This window comes from Arvicola amphibius, chromosome X (genome assembly GCF_903992535.2).
Source record: "Arvicola amphibius chromosome X, mArvAmp1.2, whole genome shotgun sequence".
In the NCBI taxonomy this organism is placed as follows: domain Eukaryota; kingdom Metazoa; phylum Chordata; class Mammalia; order Rodentia; family Cricetidae; genus Arvicola; species Arvicola amphibius.
The window spans coordinates 8,267,668-8,282,447 of NC_052065.1; the positions used below are offsets into that span (position 1 = coordinate 8,267,668).

The following is a 14,780-nucleotide window of genomic DNA, read 5'->3' on the forward strand; positions in this document are numbered from 1 at the left end:
TATTTGTTTTGTGGTGCTGGAAGGACAGAGCCTAGAGCCTTATGCCTACTGGTGAACCACTCTGCCACTGTGCTGACCAATCTTGACTGTCAACTTGACAGAATTTGGCATTTGAAGCTTTGATGCAAAGTATGAAGAGTGATAACTGCGACACCCAGACCCAAGAACAGTCTAACATCTGTGTAATAAAGGCAATGTTTGTGTTGTAGCTGGGACATCCAATCTTCAGTATCTAGAATACCAGCACCCTCACTAAACCAATTCTATGGTGTGAGTAGGCTGTAGTTCTGGATCTATTGCCCTCTGCCTGTGCATCTTTCAAATCTCCCTGAAGCTTTCCTAGAAAGAGACGAACTACTGAAAATCCTGCTAATAGCATGTTTCTCCTTCAATTAGCCACAATTATTTCCAGATGCTGTTAGTAAGAATGTTGGGAGTGACAGATGATATGTTATAGGTGAGCCTCAATCATTCAAGAGCTTCCAAATCTGGCTGTATCAATTATCAGCCACTGGAAAGCAAATTACCCTCAAAGTTAAGTACCTTAAAACAATACTTCAGTTTAAAATTCTGGGGCTCAGTAATTTGGGCTGAGTTCAGCTGGGCAAGTATACTGATCTGGGCCAAATGTCACTGATCTCAGGTGGGCTCACTTAGGCATCTGCATTTATGCTATTGGGTTGGCTTGGTACCACTATTTTCCTTCACATGGACTCCCTTCCTGCAGCCACACCTGTGATTTTTCCACACAGTGGCAGAGTTTCCAAAGCAGTAAGAAACTGAAGTGATTCTTCCTGCCTGGGCTCAAAACCTGCACAAAGCCACTTTTACTGTAATCTGGTCAACCCAAGTTACAAGGCCAGTCAAGATGCTGAGGATTAGGAAATGGGCTCCACCTCGGGAAGGGGAGAGTAACAGCATCAGAAGACATTTCATGATATACCTCACCTGACTGATTTGTAAACAAGACAATGGGGAAGTCATCACAATGGAGACAATCCTCTAGAAATTTTCATTTCTTTGAGTTGTTCATACCTAGACTCTGCGCTGGCACCAGCATTTCTACTCACCACTACCAGCTCCAGTTACTGGTTCAAGAGCTAACTACGAGAAATAAACACACATGCTGGGCCAACCAGTTTTTAGCAGCCATAAAGAGGTTTTGCAGGTCTCTCATACCATAGGGAAGGTTAAAGCACATGGACTAGGTGTACACTATGACTAGTACATGTAAATCCGAGAACTTTGAAGGCTGAGACAGGAGGATTACTGTAAGTTTGAAGCCAGCCTGGCTATATACATAAGGTTCAAAGCCACCCAAGGTTAGTGTGAGACTCTGTCTCAAAAACAACCCACATGGACTAGAACCAGGTGGCATTTGACATTAATTTTCTGGAATTAGCTTCTCTGTCTACGAACCTCATTTTTCTCCCCCAAAGCTAAAAAACACATTTATTGCATATGCATAAATGAGCAGTATGACCACTTTAAACAGAAAATTAGTTAACATCCATGAGTTTCAGAAAAATGTAATATAATTCTAAAGGAACTAAACAAATTCTGCTCCAAATTCATTAGGTTGTTGAGGAGATTTAACCAAAACTCCTTCCAAGAGCTGCGGAAATAGGTAGGCCCCACAAACTGAAGCTAAATGTTTCCCTGACAACTGCTGAACAAAGGAAGGGAGGTCTCCATGGAAACCACCCAGGCCTTGCATCTACCATTTACTTTACACTTTGCCTGGCATTCAAGCACATCAAATCAGTGGTAAAAGCATACAGAAGCTGGAAGAGAAGGCTTTAGAGCAATGAACAATTTCCTGTTTGGTACAGTGAGATTTTTCTAAGAAATGCAAGGTACAGCCAGTCCAAATGTCTCACGACTCAAATTAAGAAATCCTTGCATGGCTGGTCCATTTTTAAATACACCCTGACTTAATTTGGGCTTTAACAATAAGCTACCTTGGACTGGGTAATGCATTAAGGTTAGAAAATTATTTCCCCAAGGTCTGGAATCTAAGTAAGAGCAAGATGCTAGCAGATTCAGATTGAGTATTTGGTAAGGGGTGTGGGGGCAGCAGTATCTCTCCTCCTAAACCTCCTTCACTACTCCTTTCAATAAATAATGCTTCCTTGCTGTTTTCTGGCACAGTAGAAAGGGCAAATCAGCTTCCTTCAATCTCATTAATAGGGATACTAAACCCATTCATGAAAGCTCGATCCTCACGATCTAATCGCCTAATAATACACATTTAAGAACAAAGTACCTGGAAGAGCTGTGAAAACAGTGTACTACTTTCATAGGTCTGTTAGAACCATGCACATTACATGGCTTAAAATAAGAGACCCATATTTATTGTCTTACAGTTCTGGAGGTTGGAGCCAAACACTGAGGTATCAGCAAATAGGGTTCCTCCCTCCAGGGGGCTCTAATGGAGCATCTCCTGCATGCCTCCTGCTAGTTTCTCTAGCCCCAGATATTCCTTGGTGCTTAGCCCAGTGGTTTTCTTCAAAGACCCTATTTCCAAAGGTGACTGAATTCTTAGGTGCTGGAGTTAAGATATAAACATATCCTTTAGGAGACACAGTTCAGTACAGAACACAATGTATTTATAGAAAGCATTTTATTTGGCCTATTCACCGTTGTTGTTTTTTAAGTAAATTGATAGCTCCATTTATTTTGTAGCTCAACCAAAATAGAATGCCTTCACTTGGTCACAGACTCACACATAGCTACCATAAAATCCGGTCAGTACAACCTTTACTAAAGGGTAGCCATAGGCCAAACTCAAAATGAGAAGTTCTGCATAAAAGAGGAGGGAATAGAAGTTGAGGGACAATTAGAAATCTCTGTCACACAAGCAACAAGGAAAATCACCCCTGGAAAAATAACTCTGACCCTTGATGAAAACTTCCTGCAAAAGGGAAAGTGTGGCAGTTAATTGTGACATGACAGTTTTCTGTACTTAGGAAAGATCCTGGAGCTGAAATGAAGAAATCTGTTTTACGTCTAACAAAAATCAAGACTCAAGAGACAATGGAACACACTAGGAAGAGTACCTCAAATCTGCAGTGTCTGAGGAAGTCACCCATGCACATGGAATCACATGAGCCCACATGGCTCTGCATCATAAAAACACCGAGTCAGAGCTTTGGGATATAACCAGATATAAAAGTGATACCCCTTACTGTCTGTACTTCTCACACTCTAATCCTTTCAGATCCAAGAATCTTTTGTTTCTGTACATGGTTCCTTAATTTTTTCATTGTGAAATATATGTCCACATATAGTAATAATAGATGGTCCAGAAAGCCTTTGTATTCTTTCTCCCTTTTCTCTGAATGATAACTTGCAATGCTACTGTATAGTATCACAGCCACAGTGCTGACACTGGTGCACTCATAAACAGAATATTCCCATCACAAGGGTGCCTCAGGATGACCACCTTTAGCTACTCATTCCCTTCGCCTTTGGACCCTCAGTCCCTGGCAACACTAATGTGTCTACCATGCCTATAATTTTTAAAAATTAAATAGAAAACAAAAGGACATGGAAGAAGGAAACTTCGCTTGTTGCCTGCTTGCTGTCAATTTCACTAGCAAGTCCATCTATCCTGGTGCTGCTACAATTCTTCACTGATATTGGAATCTACCTCTTCAAGATTCCAATGTCGACTGAGGACCAGGAGCTCTCAAGGAATCCTGAAGGCCTTCAGCACCAGATTGGGACTGCCAAGAGATAGCTAGCCTCCTGGACTAAACAACTACTAGATATGCTTGGATTTTCCAGTGTGACACAGCCATTGCTGTACTGCACAGATCACACCCTGGGGTTACACTTACGAGACTGCATGAATCTCTGGAGACAGTTTGGATTATGGACTTTTAAATGATCTTGAGACTGTAAAAGACTATGGGGATTTTTGAAGCTGGCCTGGATGACTTTTGCATTATGATATGGCTACAAGCCTATGGGGACCAGGGGATGGAGTGTGGTGGTTTGAAGAACAGCCCCCATAGGCTCATATATTTGAATGCTTGCTCCCTAGTTGGTGGGACTGTTTGGGAAAGATTAGGAGGTGTCCTTATTGGAAAAGGTGTATAACTGGGGATGGACTTTGAAGTTTCAAAAGCCCATGTCAGGCTCTATCTCTCTCTGCCTCCAAGTTGCAGAGCAGTTGCAGAGCAGTATATAACCTCTTAGGTACTGTTCCAGAGTCACGCCTGCTTGCTGACTGCAGCCATGCTCCCTGCCATGATGGTCATGGACTCACCTTCTGAAACTGTGAGCAGGTTCCCAATGAAATGCTTTCTTGTAGAAACAAAATAATAAATAAAAATAAAATATTAAATAAGCCAGGTGTGGTAGCATGCCTTTAATCCTAGTACTCAAGAGGCAGAGGTAGGTGGACCTTTGTGAATTCAAGACCAGCCTGATCTACATATTGAGCTCCAAGCCAGTCGGGGCTACATGGTGAGATGGCTCAGTGGTTCAGAGAGCTTATTATTCTCAGAGGACTCAGGTTCAGTTCCTGGTACCCATACGGCAGCACACAATTACCTGTAACTTAAGTCCCAGGAGATCCAACATCCTCTTCTGACATCCCTGAGTTCTTACACATATATGACACACACATGTTCATGCAGGCTCCTTCACATACACATAAATAAGTAAATAAATAAATGTTTAATAAAATCATACAGAACATAACCATTCAAGATTAGCTTTCCTTAGCATAATTCTCTGGAGATCCATCCTGATTGCTGTGTGTATTAATAGTTAATTCTATTTTTATTCTTGTTTATTCCCTGCTACATAGGTTTCAGTTCATCCATTCACCCATTAAAGAAGATCTGTGTTTCCAGTTACGAACTTTTTCTTAATTTTATGTATATGGGTGCTGTATCTGCATGTCTTGAACCCAAGGAGCAGAAAAGGGCATGGTATCCCCTTGATCTAGAGTTAAAGGCAGTTGTTGGTGTGGAATATTACTTTAATTATGCAAATGTGTGTTGCATTTGTTTATGCTGCATTTGTTTAACTATGTAAAGATGTGTTGCATTTGTTTTTACCTTGCCTACCTAAGGCACCTGACTGGTCTAATAAAAAGCTGAAGAGCCAATAGCTAGGCAGTAGAGGGATAGGTGGAGCTGGTGGGCAGAGAGAATAAGTAGGAGGAGAAATCTAAACTTGGGAAGAGAAAGGAAGAGAAGAGATAATAAAGGAAAAAGAAAGGGAGATGCCCAGGGCAGCGATCCAGGCAGCTGTCAGCCAGTCAGACAAGGAGTAGGACATACAGAATAAAAGTAAGGTTAAAAAAAAGCCCTAAGGCAAAACATAGATGAAGAGAAACAGGCTAATTTAAATTAAAGGGGGAAAAAGCTAGAAATGAGCATAAGCTAAGGATGAGCATTCATAACTAATAATAAATCTCCATGTCATGATTTGGGAGTTGGTTGGTGGTCCAAACAAAGCCAGCTATAAGTCATGAATCACCATGTGGCTGCTGGGAATTGAACCCGGATCCTGTGCAACAGTAGCAAGTATTCTTAACTACTGAGCTATTTCCCTAGCTCAAAATTACACATTATTATAGATAAAGATTCTGTGAACTTTTGTGTACTGGTTTCTGTATAAGCACAAATATTCCTCTTTCTGAGATAAAATTCCAAAAGTGCAACTGTTGGATCATATGCTAGAAGCATGTTTATTGTTTATAGAAACTGTTGAGCTATTTTTGGAGGATATATATATATATATATATATATATATATATATATATCAGTATTTCATAATATCTCAAGTTTTTATTTTAGCCATTCTGATTGGTATGTGTCAGAATATGCTAGCATGTCCAGCATCCTCCCATGTGCTTCTCCTTCTGTATAATGTCTTTGATGACTCTAGCCTATTCCCTAAATGAACTGCACCAGTTTTCACTGTTGAATTTTTAAAGTTCTTTTATACTCTAGATTTGTGGCTTGCAAATATCTTCTTCCATTCTTTGATTGTCTTTCATCTTCTGAGGAGGTCTTTCTCAACCAAAGTGGACTTTTTGGGTTTTTTTTTGGTTTTTTTTTAGTTTGAAACTTAATTCCTCTTTTATAGAATTATAGCTTTAACATCAGATCTAAGAGATGCCTAGTCTGATGTCCTGAGGATTTTCTTTTTTTCCTTCCTATTCTGGGATTGAGCCACATCTCTATCCAACTCTATTTAATTAAGTTTTACATTTAAGTTTGTGACCTGTTTTTAGTTGGTTGGTTTTTGATTGGGAGGCTGAAGGGTTTTGTTTGTTCATTGTTTTGTTGTAAAACATGAAGTTTTTGGTTTTAGTTTTACTGTTGATGCTCAACTGATGAGGACCAATTGTTGAAAAGGCTATCACTCCTCTTCCCTATTTAAAATTGCTTTTCAAATTTTGTCCAAAATCCTTAAAAGGTTATGAATAGCACAGAAAATAGTCAAAATAGCAAAGCAGCAATCTACAGAATCAGAGAAAATATTTGTCAACTATTCATCTGGTACCAAGTTAACATCCAGAGCATAAGCTGGGCACAGTGGATCATACCAACAATCTCAGCACTCAGGATCATGAGTTTTGAGACTAGCCTGAGATACACAGTAAATTCCAAGTCAATCTTGGCTACATTTTTGAAATCCTGTCTTAAGAAAAGCACAAACTCTAGAATATATATTCAAAGAACTAACAACAAAATAATCTAATTTAAAATGGGCAAATCATCTGAAATGGCTAGATCAGACTGTCCCGCAGCCATGCGTGGGATATTCTTAATTGGTGATAGCACTATCCCTAGGCAAGTGGGATATATATAAGGCTGTATAAGAGTGAGCCAGAAGTCAAGCATGGTGGTGAACACCTTTAATCCCAGCACTAGGGAGACAGACGCAGGTAAATCTCTGGGTTCAAGGCCAGCCTGGTCAACAGAGTGATTTCCAAAACAGCAATACAGGTTACAAAGAGAAACCTTGTCCTGAAGAGAAAGAGAAAGAAAAGGAGAAAAGAAGGCAGGGAGGGAGGGAGGGGGAAGGGAGGAGAGAAGAAGGAGGAGGAGGAGGAGGAGGAGGAGGAGGAGGAGGAGGAGAGAGAGAGAGAGAGAGAGAGAGAGAGAGAGAGAGAGAGAGAGAGAGAGAGAAAGCCAATAAGCAGCAATCCTCCATGGTTTCTGCTGCTTCCTTCCCTGACTTCTCTCTATGATGTGCTGTTACTTGGAATTACGAACCGGAAAAAGACATTACCTCCCCTAAGTTGTTTTGGCTATGATACTTTATTACAGTCACAAAAAGTAACTATAACAGAACTGGGGTGGTCTTTATGATATTGGGAATGTAGTAGAAATGGAATGATTAGATTTGATCACTTCACAGTACACACACACACACACACACACACACACACACACACACACACATATATATATATATATATATATATATATATATATATATATATATGCCTTGTAATATGGTGTGTGCCTGAAGTCCCAACTACTCAAAGCTTAGAAAACTATATTTTAAGCCCAGGAATTCAAGACCATACTTGGCAACATGAGAATTCATTTCAAAAATAAATTAATAAATAAAGGGATGAGCATGGCAGAATGCATCTCTATCAAGAACAAGGCAGTGAAATAACAGCCCAGTGCCAGAATCCAAGAAATCAAAAATAAGTGGGCCTATTTCCAGGTTCTTTGTCCTGTTCCATTTATCTGTTTTCACCCATTGCCACAGTCTTGATTGCTGTAACTACCCAGTATGTTCTGAAAATATGTGACTAATTCATCCTGATTTATACTTCTTTTGTAAAATACTGTTAGGTGTTCCACATCGCCTGGAGAGAAGGTTCAATAGTTAAGAGCAGTGACTGCTCTTCCAGAGGTTCTGAGTTCAATTCCCAGCAACCACATGGTGGCTCACAACCATCTATGATAGGATCTGATGTCTTCTTCTGGCCTGCAAGTATACATGCAGAGCACTCATATACAAAATATAAATAAATAAAAACAAAAAGTATATATTAAAATAATCCTGCTAGGATATTTATAAAATTATCTTAAACTTATTTCTCAATCTGTAGAGAACTGAAACTCCAATTATTCTGAGTCTTCCAATTATGACTATATTATATATTTTCATCTATTAAGATTTATTTCATCAGTGTGATTCTCAACTCATGTGTCCTGCAAATGCTTTGCTAGATTTACTTTTCAGTACTTTTTGGAACCTAGGGCATCATACATACTAAGCTAGTACTCTACCATTGAACCCAGTACTCTACCCTCAACCCAGGAAGCATATTTTTCATCTTTAATGTTTATGAGTTCATAGATAGTATATAATATATTCATTTTGAACATTTATCTTCCATCTCACACCTTGCTGGATTCCCTTATTAGTTCTAGGAATTCTTTTACGGATTTCATGTTTCTTTACATAGATAAATAGAGTTTTTCATTCTTCTAATCTGTATGCCTTCTATTTCCCTTACCTAATTATCATGCTGGCTAGAAATCACAACATAATGTTGAAAAACGATGAGAACAGACACCCTTGCCTGTAAAATTATTCCAAGAGCTGGAAATACAATTCAGTGGTAAAGCATGTTCTCAGTATATGTGAGATTCTGGATTAACCCTAAGTACCAAAATAAAAGATTCTAGAAATAAATTCAAACTTGTAGCAACAAATAAAGGACAAACGCCATATTAGGGGAAGCACGTGTAATCCCAACACCTGAGAGGAAGAGCACAGAGGACAGGAGTTCAAGGCCAGCTTGCACAACCAAGCAAGTTCAAGGCCAGCCTAAAAAGAATGGGGGAAAGGAAAGAAATGGATAAAGGAAAGAGGTAAGGGGAGGGGAGAAGGAAAAAGAAAAGGAAAGTAAAAAAGGTATGAATGACTTTAAATTAGGAATTATCCTATGGGCCAAATCTGCCCTACCGTCTGTTTGTATAAATAAGTTTCATTGAAAATTGGCATGCAAAGTCATCTGCATATTTTCCATGGCCACTTTGGCGCTACAATAGTGGAGCTGAACAATTGTGACAGACCATATGGCCTGCCGAGAGTAAATATTTACCATCTGGCCTTTACAGAAAAAAAAACTGTTAAACTCTCATCTAAAGAAAAATGCCTGCATAAAATAATAATGTCATATAGAGTACTAAATATAAGACAAAAATCACATAACTTGCGGGAAAGGATAGGTAAAGTTAATAGTCATTGTGAGCTGGGCATAATGGCACATGCCTGTAATCCCAGCTACTTGGGAGGCAAAGACAAGGATATGGAAGATTCAAGCTCAGTCTAGACAACATCATTTCAAAAAGGGGGTGCTGTGGGATAATGCTCTTGTATCCTGTAAATATTTGTCACTTGTATTGCTTTAATAAAACACTGATTGGTCAGTAGTCAGGCAGGAAGTATAGGCGGAGTGACCAGACTAGGAGAACTCTGGAAAAAGGAAAGGCTCAGTCTGCAGTCACCAGCCAAATGCAGAGAAAACAAGTTGAGAATGCCTCCCTGATGAAAGGTACCAAACCACGTGGCTAAGACAGACAAGAATTATGGGTTAATTTAAGTTGTAAGAGCTAGTTAATAAAAAGCCTAAACTAATATGCCAACAAGTTTATAATTAATATAAGCCTCTGTGTGTTTTGTTGAGACTGAATGGCTGTGGGACCAGGCAAAACAGAAACTTCCATTTTGACACACACCTATAATCCCAGCACTTGCATGGTAGACACAAGAGGATCAGTATTTCAAGGTCATCCCCAATTACACAGTGAAAAATCAGCCTGGGATATATGAGACCCTAATTCAAAGGGAAAAAAGGACTGGAAATACAGTTCAGTGATACAGGTGCTTGGCTATCATGTAGGAGAGGCCCTATGTTCAATACCCAGAACTGGGATTGTAGGACATCCTTGCATTCTCCAGAAAAAAGATAAACACTAATGTTAATGCTTTTGTTTTTACCAAAATATTCCCTAAATATATAGTCTTGGGTTCTTTTTTTTTAAGTCAAATCACAACAGAGTCATTCACCCACTAGCACAACTGGACAGCAAAAAAGTACATAATTTATGATAAATTCCTCTTCAAAACATCCACAAGGGTACTCACAAGTACGAAACCATCTACCCTTTAATTTTCATTGCAAATGGTTTCATGCCATACTAGTTTGCTTACAACTGGGGCTGGGGTCCTGAGAGATGGAATTTACAGAGCTAAAACTATAAAAGTTTAATTTGGTCCTCTTCCAAAAGGCCATACTAGTGAGAGCCTATAACATTTGCCTCGAATGAGCAGGTTAGTAGGTCTAGTGAGCAGGTCAGTTCTAGTGAGCAAGTTAGCACATCACCAAGCAGAACTCATTCAGTGCTGAGCCTCTCCTACCAAGTGGCAATAACAACTTTTTCCCAAATGAGGTCTTTCAAAGCACATACATTGCTTGGCTCCTCAAAGGTGAAGTGTGTCAAAAACTTTGCTGAAATAAATGAGTGCACGGATACCTTATCAGGCTCTCTTTTCTCACTTTTTAGATCCCAATGTCCTACAAACTGATACCAGTATGTAGCACAGAAACAAAATCTATTTTAATCTAAGAGAATTGGGAGACTTCCAAAGAGCACTGACCTGAAAAATCTTGACAGAGCAGAGGAAATTGATTTTCTCCCAAAACCATGCAAAGGATTAGACTCAGATTTAGGCCTATAAAAAATTTATATTCCACCCAGGTCCCAACATAACATTTTACATGTGCGTACATGCATACACACACACACACACACACACACACACACACACACACACACACACACAAGTGATTATGAACTGACACACATCAGAAAACCCAAAATAAAGGTCTTCTCTTTTTTGGAGAGGGGTCTTGGTTTGGTTTTCCAAGACAGGATTTCTTTGTGTAGTTCTGGCTGTCCTGGAACTTGCTCTGTAGACAAGACTGGCCTGGAACTCACGGAGATCTGCCTGCCTCTGCCTCCTGAGTGCTGAGATTAAATGTGTGCATCATCACTGCCCAGCAAAAGTCGGCTCTTAAGAATGCTACTCTCCAAAAAAATATAAAATTCTCTGGGATAGAACACTTTCAGCATTTCAAATGGATGTTCATAAATGATTTTTATTCTTATCCTAGCCCATTTTTAAAAGGACTGCCAATAAAACCTCAGTATCAGAAAATAGCATTGGACAAGTGTTTAAGATGACCAAAAATATTCCTAAGATTGATAATAATTAACTTAAAGTAATAAAAACCTCTAGCTTCCCAATCTTCAAATATTGGGTGCCATCCCTATTTACACACCACTAACCTACATAGACAACTACGTTATATCTTGTTTTTACTCTAACCTATATGAATTATGGTAAGCACACTGGACCCAGCTACACGTAAAACAGAAGAGGTATTATCATCCTGCTTGACAATGATTGCCCTGGCCACCTTCACTGGACAGTGTGAAATGGGAAAGTAGGCCTTCCCATCAGGAATTCACCTTTCTAGCTACAGGGAAAATTAAAACCAAAACTCTTTCACAGTGCTTATCACTTTTGCAAGTTTTTTTTCAAATCATGGAGTTTTTTTCCAATCTCCCCTATGTCTAAGAAAGGAAATATGACACACAGGGTGTCAAACCAAAAGATAAAAAACAAGAAAAGCTATCACTGTGTAAATGAAAAAAGACATTGCAACAGCAGGAGTCAAGAACGTAAACAAGTGAGCCAGACAAAGCCTGGGGAAAATTGGTCACAGTCAACTGAACACAATTTGGAAAGGAAAATGTTTGAAGGAAGCAAAAAGTTTTAAGCCACTGCACTGCACAGTGGTTAGAAGCAACGTGTTGATCCCTAGGGCAGAAACATTTTTATTTTGTGGGTATATGATCAGACACAGTAAAGCCATATACCTTGTACCTTGTTAGAGCCCTCCAATTCCTGAAAGCTCAAAACCAAGTATATTAAACAAAAGCATAGCTCAACTAAGTCAAGAAAGGTACCAGTTGCCATTCTCAATTTTCAGGAAAACATAATTTAATCTCTAAGCTATACAGGTAAAATTTCCATGCTAATTGTTCAAAGTGCCTTTCCAAGAGCCACTTGAACTAACAGACACCACACTTAACTAGAAGTGGATGCCACCCAGCTATGCATCTACAAATCTCCTTATACTTTAGTTGGCATTCATGCACATCAAATCAGCAGTAAAACGGGCTAGGGATATAATTCAGTTGGTAGAGTACTCGGCATGAACAAAACCCTAGGTTCAATTCCCAGATCACATACAACTGGGTGTCGTAGTAAATGACTATAATACCAGTACCTGGGAGGCTGATGCAAGAGAAAAGCCATGAGTTTGAAACCAGTCAGGACTACAAAACAAAACCCAGCTTCACTATAAATGGCTGTGCTAGCAACACCTCATTGAAAAATGAATCCTGTACCAGGGTGGGAATGATATAAGTCTGGAGATGCAGCTGGGCAGACGTCCTAACTTCCCATGTTTGATATCAAGTAGAGTAACTAAAACCATTGGTGATTAAGTGTCCACCTCAAAATAACTATAGAGAGAATTCTGAATGTTTCTAACACAAAGAAATGATAAATATGACAGACACATCAACAACTATGATCTGGTCATTATACACAGTATATATGACTGAGATAAAACTGCTAAGTATATTTCAACTTAAAAATATATTTTAAATCTCACAAATGAAGTATTTTAACAATAACTTTTATATCAAGTATTTTATTTTCCCCATTTGCTAAATATTTAGAAAACTAAATTTATATTTTCACGCATATTTCAGATCATCTGAATATTTTGAAACAGGATCTCTTTATGTAGCCCTGGCTATGCTGGAACTTTCTATGTGAATCATGCTAGCTCCCAAAGATCTACCTGCCTTTGCTCTCCCCACCCCACTGCTAGGATTAAAGGTGTGTACCACTATACCTGACCAATCGGAATGTTTTAAAGAATAGTATAAGTGTTTGGAATTATACAACTTAAAAATGAAATACAATGGGTCTGAGCAGGCCCGAGGCAGCAAGCTCCAGAAGAGCAGGTACAAGAGGGTGACTGCCTGTTGGGAGCAGTGAGACCCCAGATCTTGAATTTCTTGTAATCCCCTGATCTGAGTGCCTACAGCTGCTCTGAGCACGAGACCTTCAGGAGTTCCTGATGGCAGGAGAGTGGTTTCTGATGGGTTTGTCTGGGGTGTGGCTATCTCTATATAATCTGCCCCTGAACACAATAAAGGGGGCATTCTTGGGGAATTCAAGGATGACCCGTGTCGCTGTCTCTCTGTCTGTGTGTGTCTGTGTATTTTAACCTCCAGCCCCTTGCCCGAAGCTCAGTAACTGGGTAAAAGCACACAGAGCACAGACACGCGGGCACGGTGCGCGGCAATTGGAGGTCTCCACTGAGATATAGGCAACTGCCAAGGGAGCAGGCCAGAGCCAGAAGCCTCTTCAGGATCAGCTCTATGCCAGGAACTTCTGCAGGAACAGGCCTGAGCCAGTGACCTCTGACCTAGCAGGCCCTGGCAAGCAACATCTACAGGAGCAGGTACGAGGGAGTGTCTGCCAAGGGAGTAGGCCCAAGACAGAGACTTCTGTGGGACCTCTGTGGGAGCAGGCCCGAGCCAGGGACATATGTGGGAACAGGCCCAAGCCAGCAACCTGTGCCTGAAAAAGCCTGATCCAGGAACCTCTGCCAGAGCAGGCCCGAGGCAGCAACCTCCACAGGAACAGACAGATACAAGGAAGTGACCACTGAGGGAGCAGGCCCGAGTCGGAGACCTGCAGGACCAGGCATCATAATCCCTGACTTCAAACTCTACTACAGGGCTACAGTACTGAAAACAGCCTGGGACTGGTATAAGAACAGAAAGGAGGACCAATGTAACTGAATTGAAGACCCATATATCGACCCACACACCTACAAACACCTGATTTTTTACAAAGAAGCAAAAAATATATAAAATGGAAAAAAGAAAGCATATTCAACAAATGGTTCTGGCATAACTGGATATCAACATGTAGAAGAATGAAAACAGATCCATATCTATCACATAAAACTCAAGTACAAATGGATCAAAGACCTCAACATAAAGCCAACCACACTCAACCTTACAGAAGAGAAAGTGAGAAGTACACTTGAACACATTGACACAGGATATCACTTCCTAAATATAACCCCAGTAGCACTGACACTTGGAGAAACAATTAATAAATGGGACCTCCTGAAACTGAAAAGCTTCTGTAAAGCCAAGAACACGGTCAACAAGACAAAACAACAGCCTACAGAATGGGAAAAGATCTTCACTAACCCCACACCAGACAGAGGTCGTCTGATCTCCAAAATATACAAAGAACTCAGGAAATTGGTTATCAAAGGAACAAATAATCCAGTAAAAAATCGGGTACAGACCAAAACAGAGAACTCTCAACAGAGGAATCTAAAATGGTCGAAAAACACTTAAGGAAATGCTCAACATCCTTAGCCATCAGAAAAATGCAAATCAAAACAAATCTAAGGTTCCATCTTATACCCATAAGAATGGTCAAGATCAAAAACACTGATGACAACTTATGCTGGAGAGGTTGTGGGGAAAAGGGAACACTTCTGCATTGCTGGTGGGAATGCAAGCTGGTACAGCCCCTTTGGATATCAGTATGGCAATTTCTTAGAAAATTAGAAAACAACCTTCCTCAAGACCCAGCAATACCATTTTTGG

General features: G+C 39.9%; 1 protein-coding gene across 5 annotated transcripts in view; it reads right to left on the reverse strand.

Annotated features, from left to right (window-relative positions):
* Positions 1-14,780, reverse strand: part of Reps2 (RALBP1 associated Eps domain containing 2) — a 250,961-nt gene that overhangs the window by 170,916 nt on the left and 65,265 nt on the right. The window lies entirely within an intron of this gene.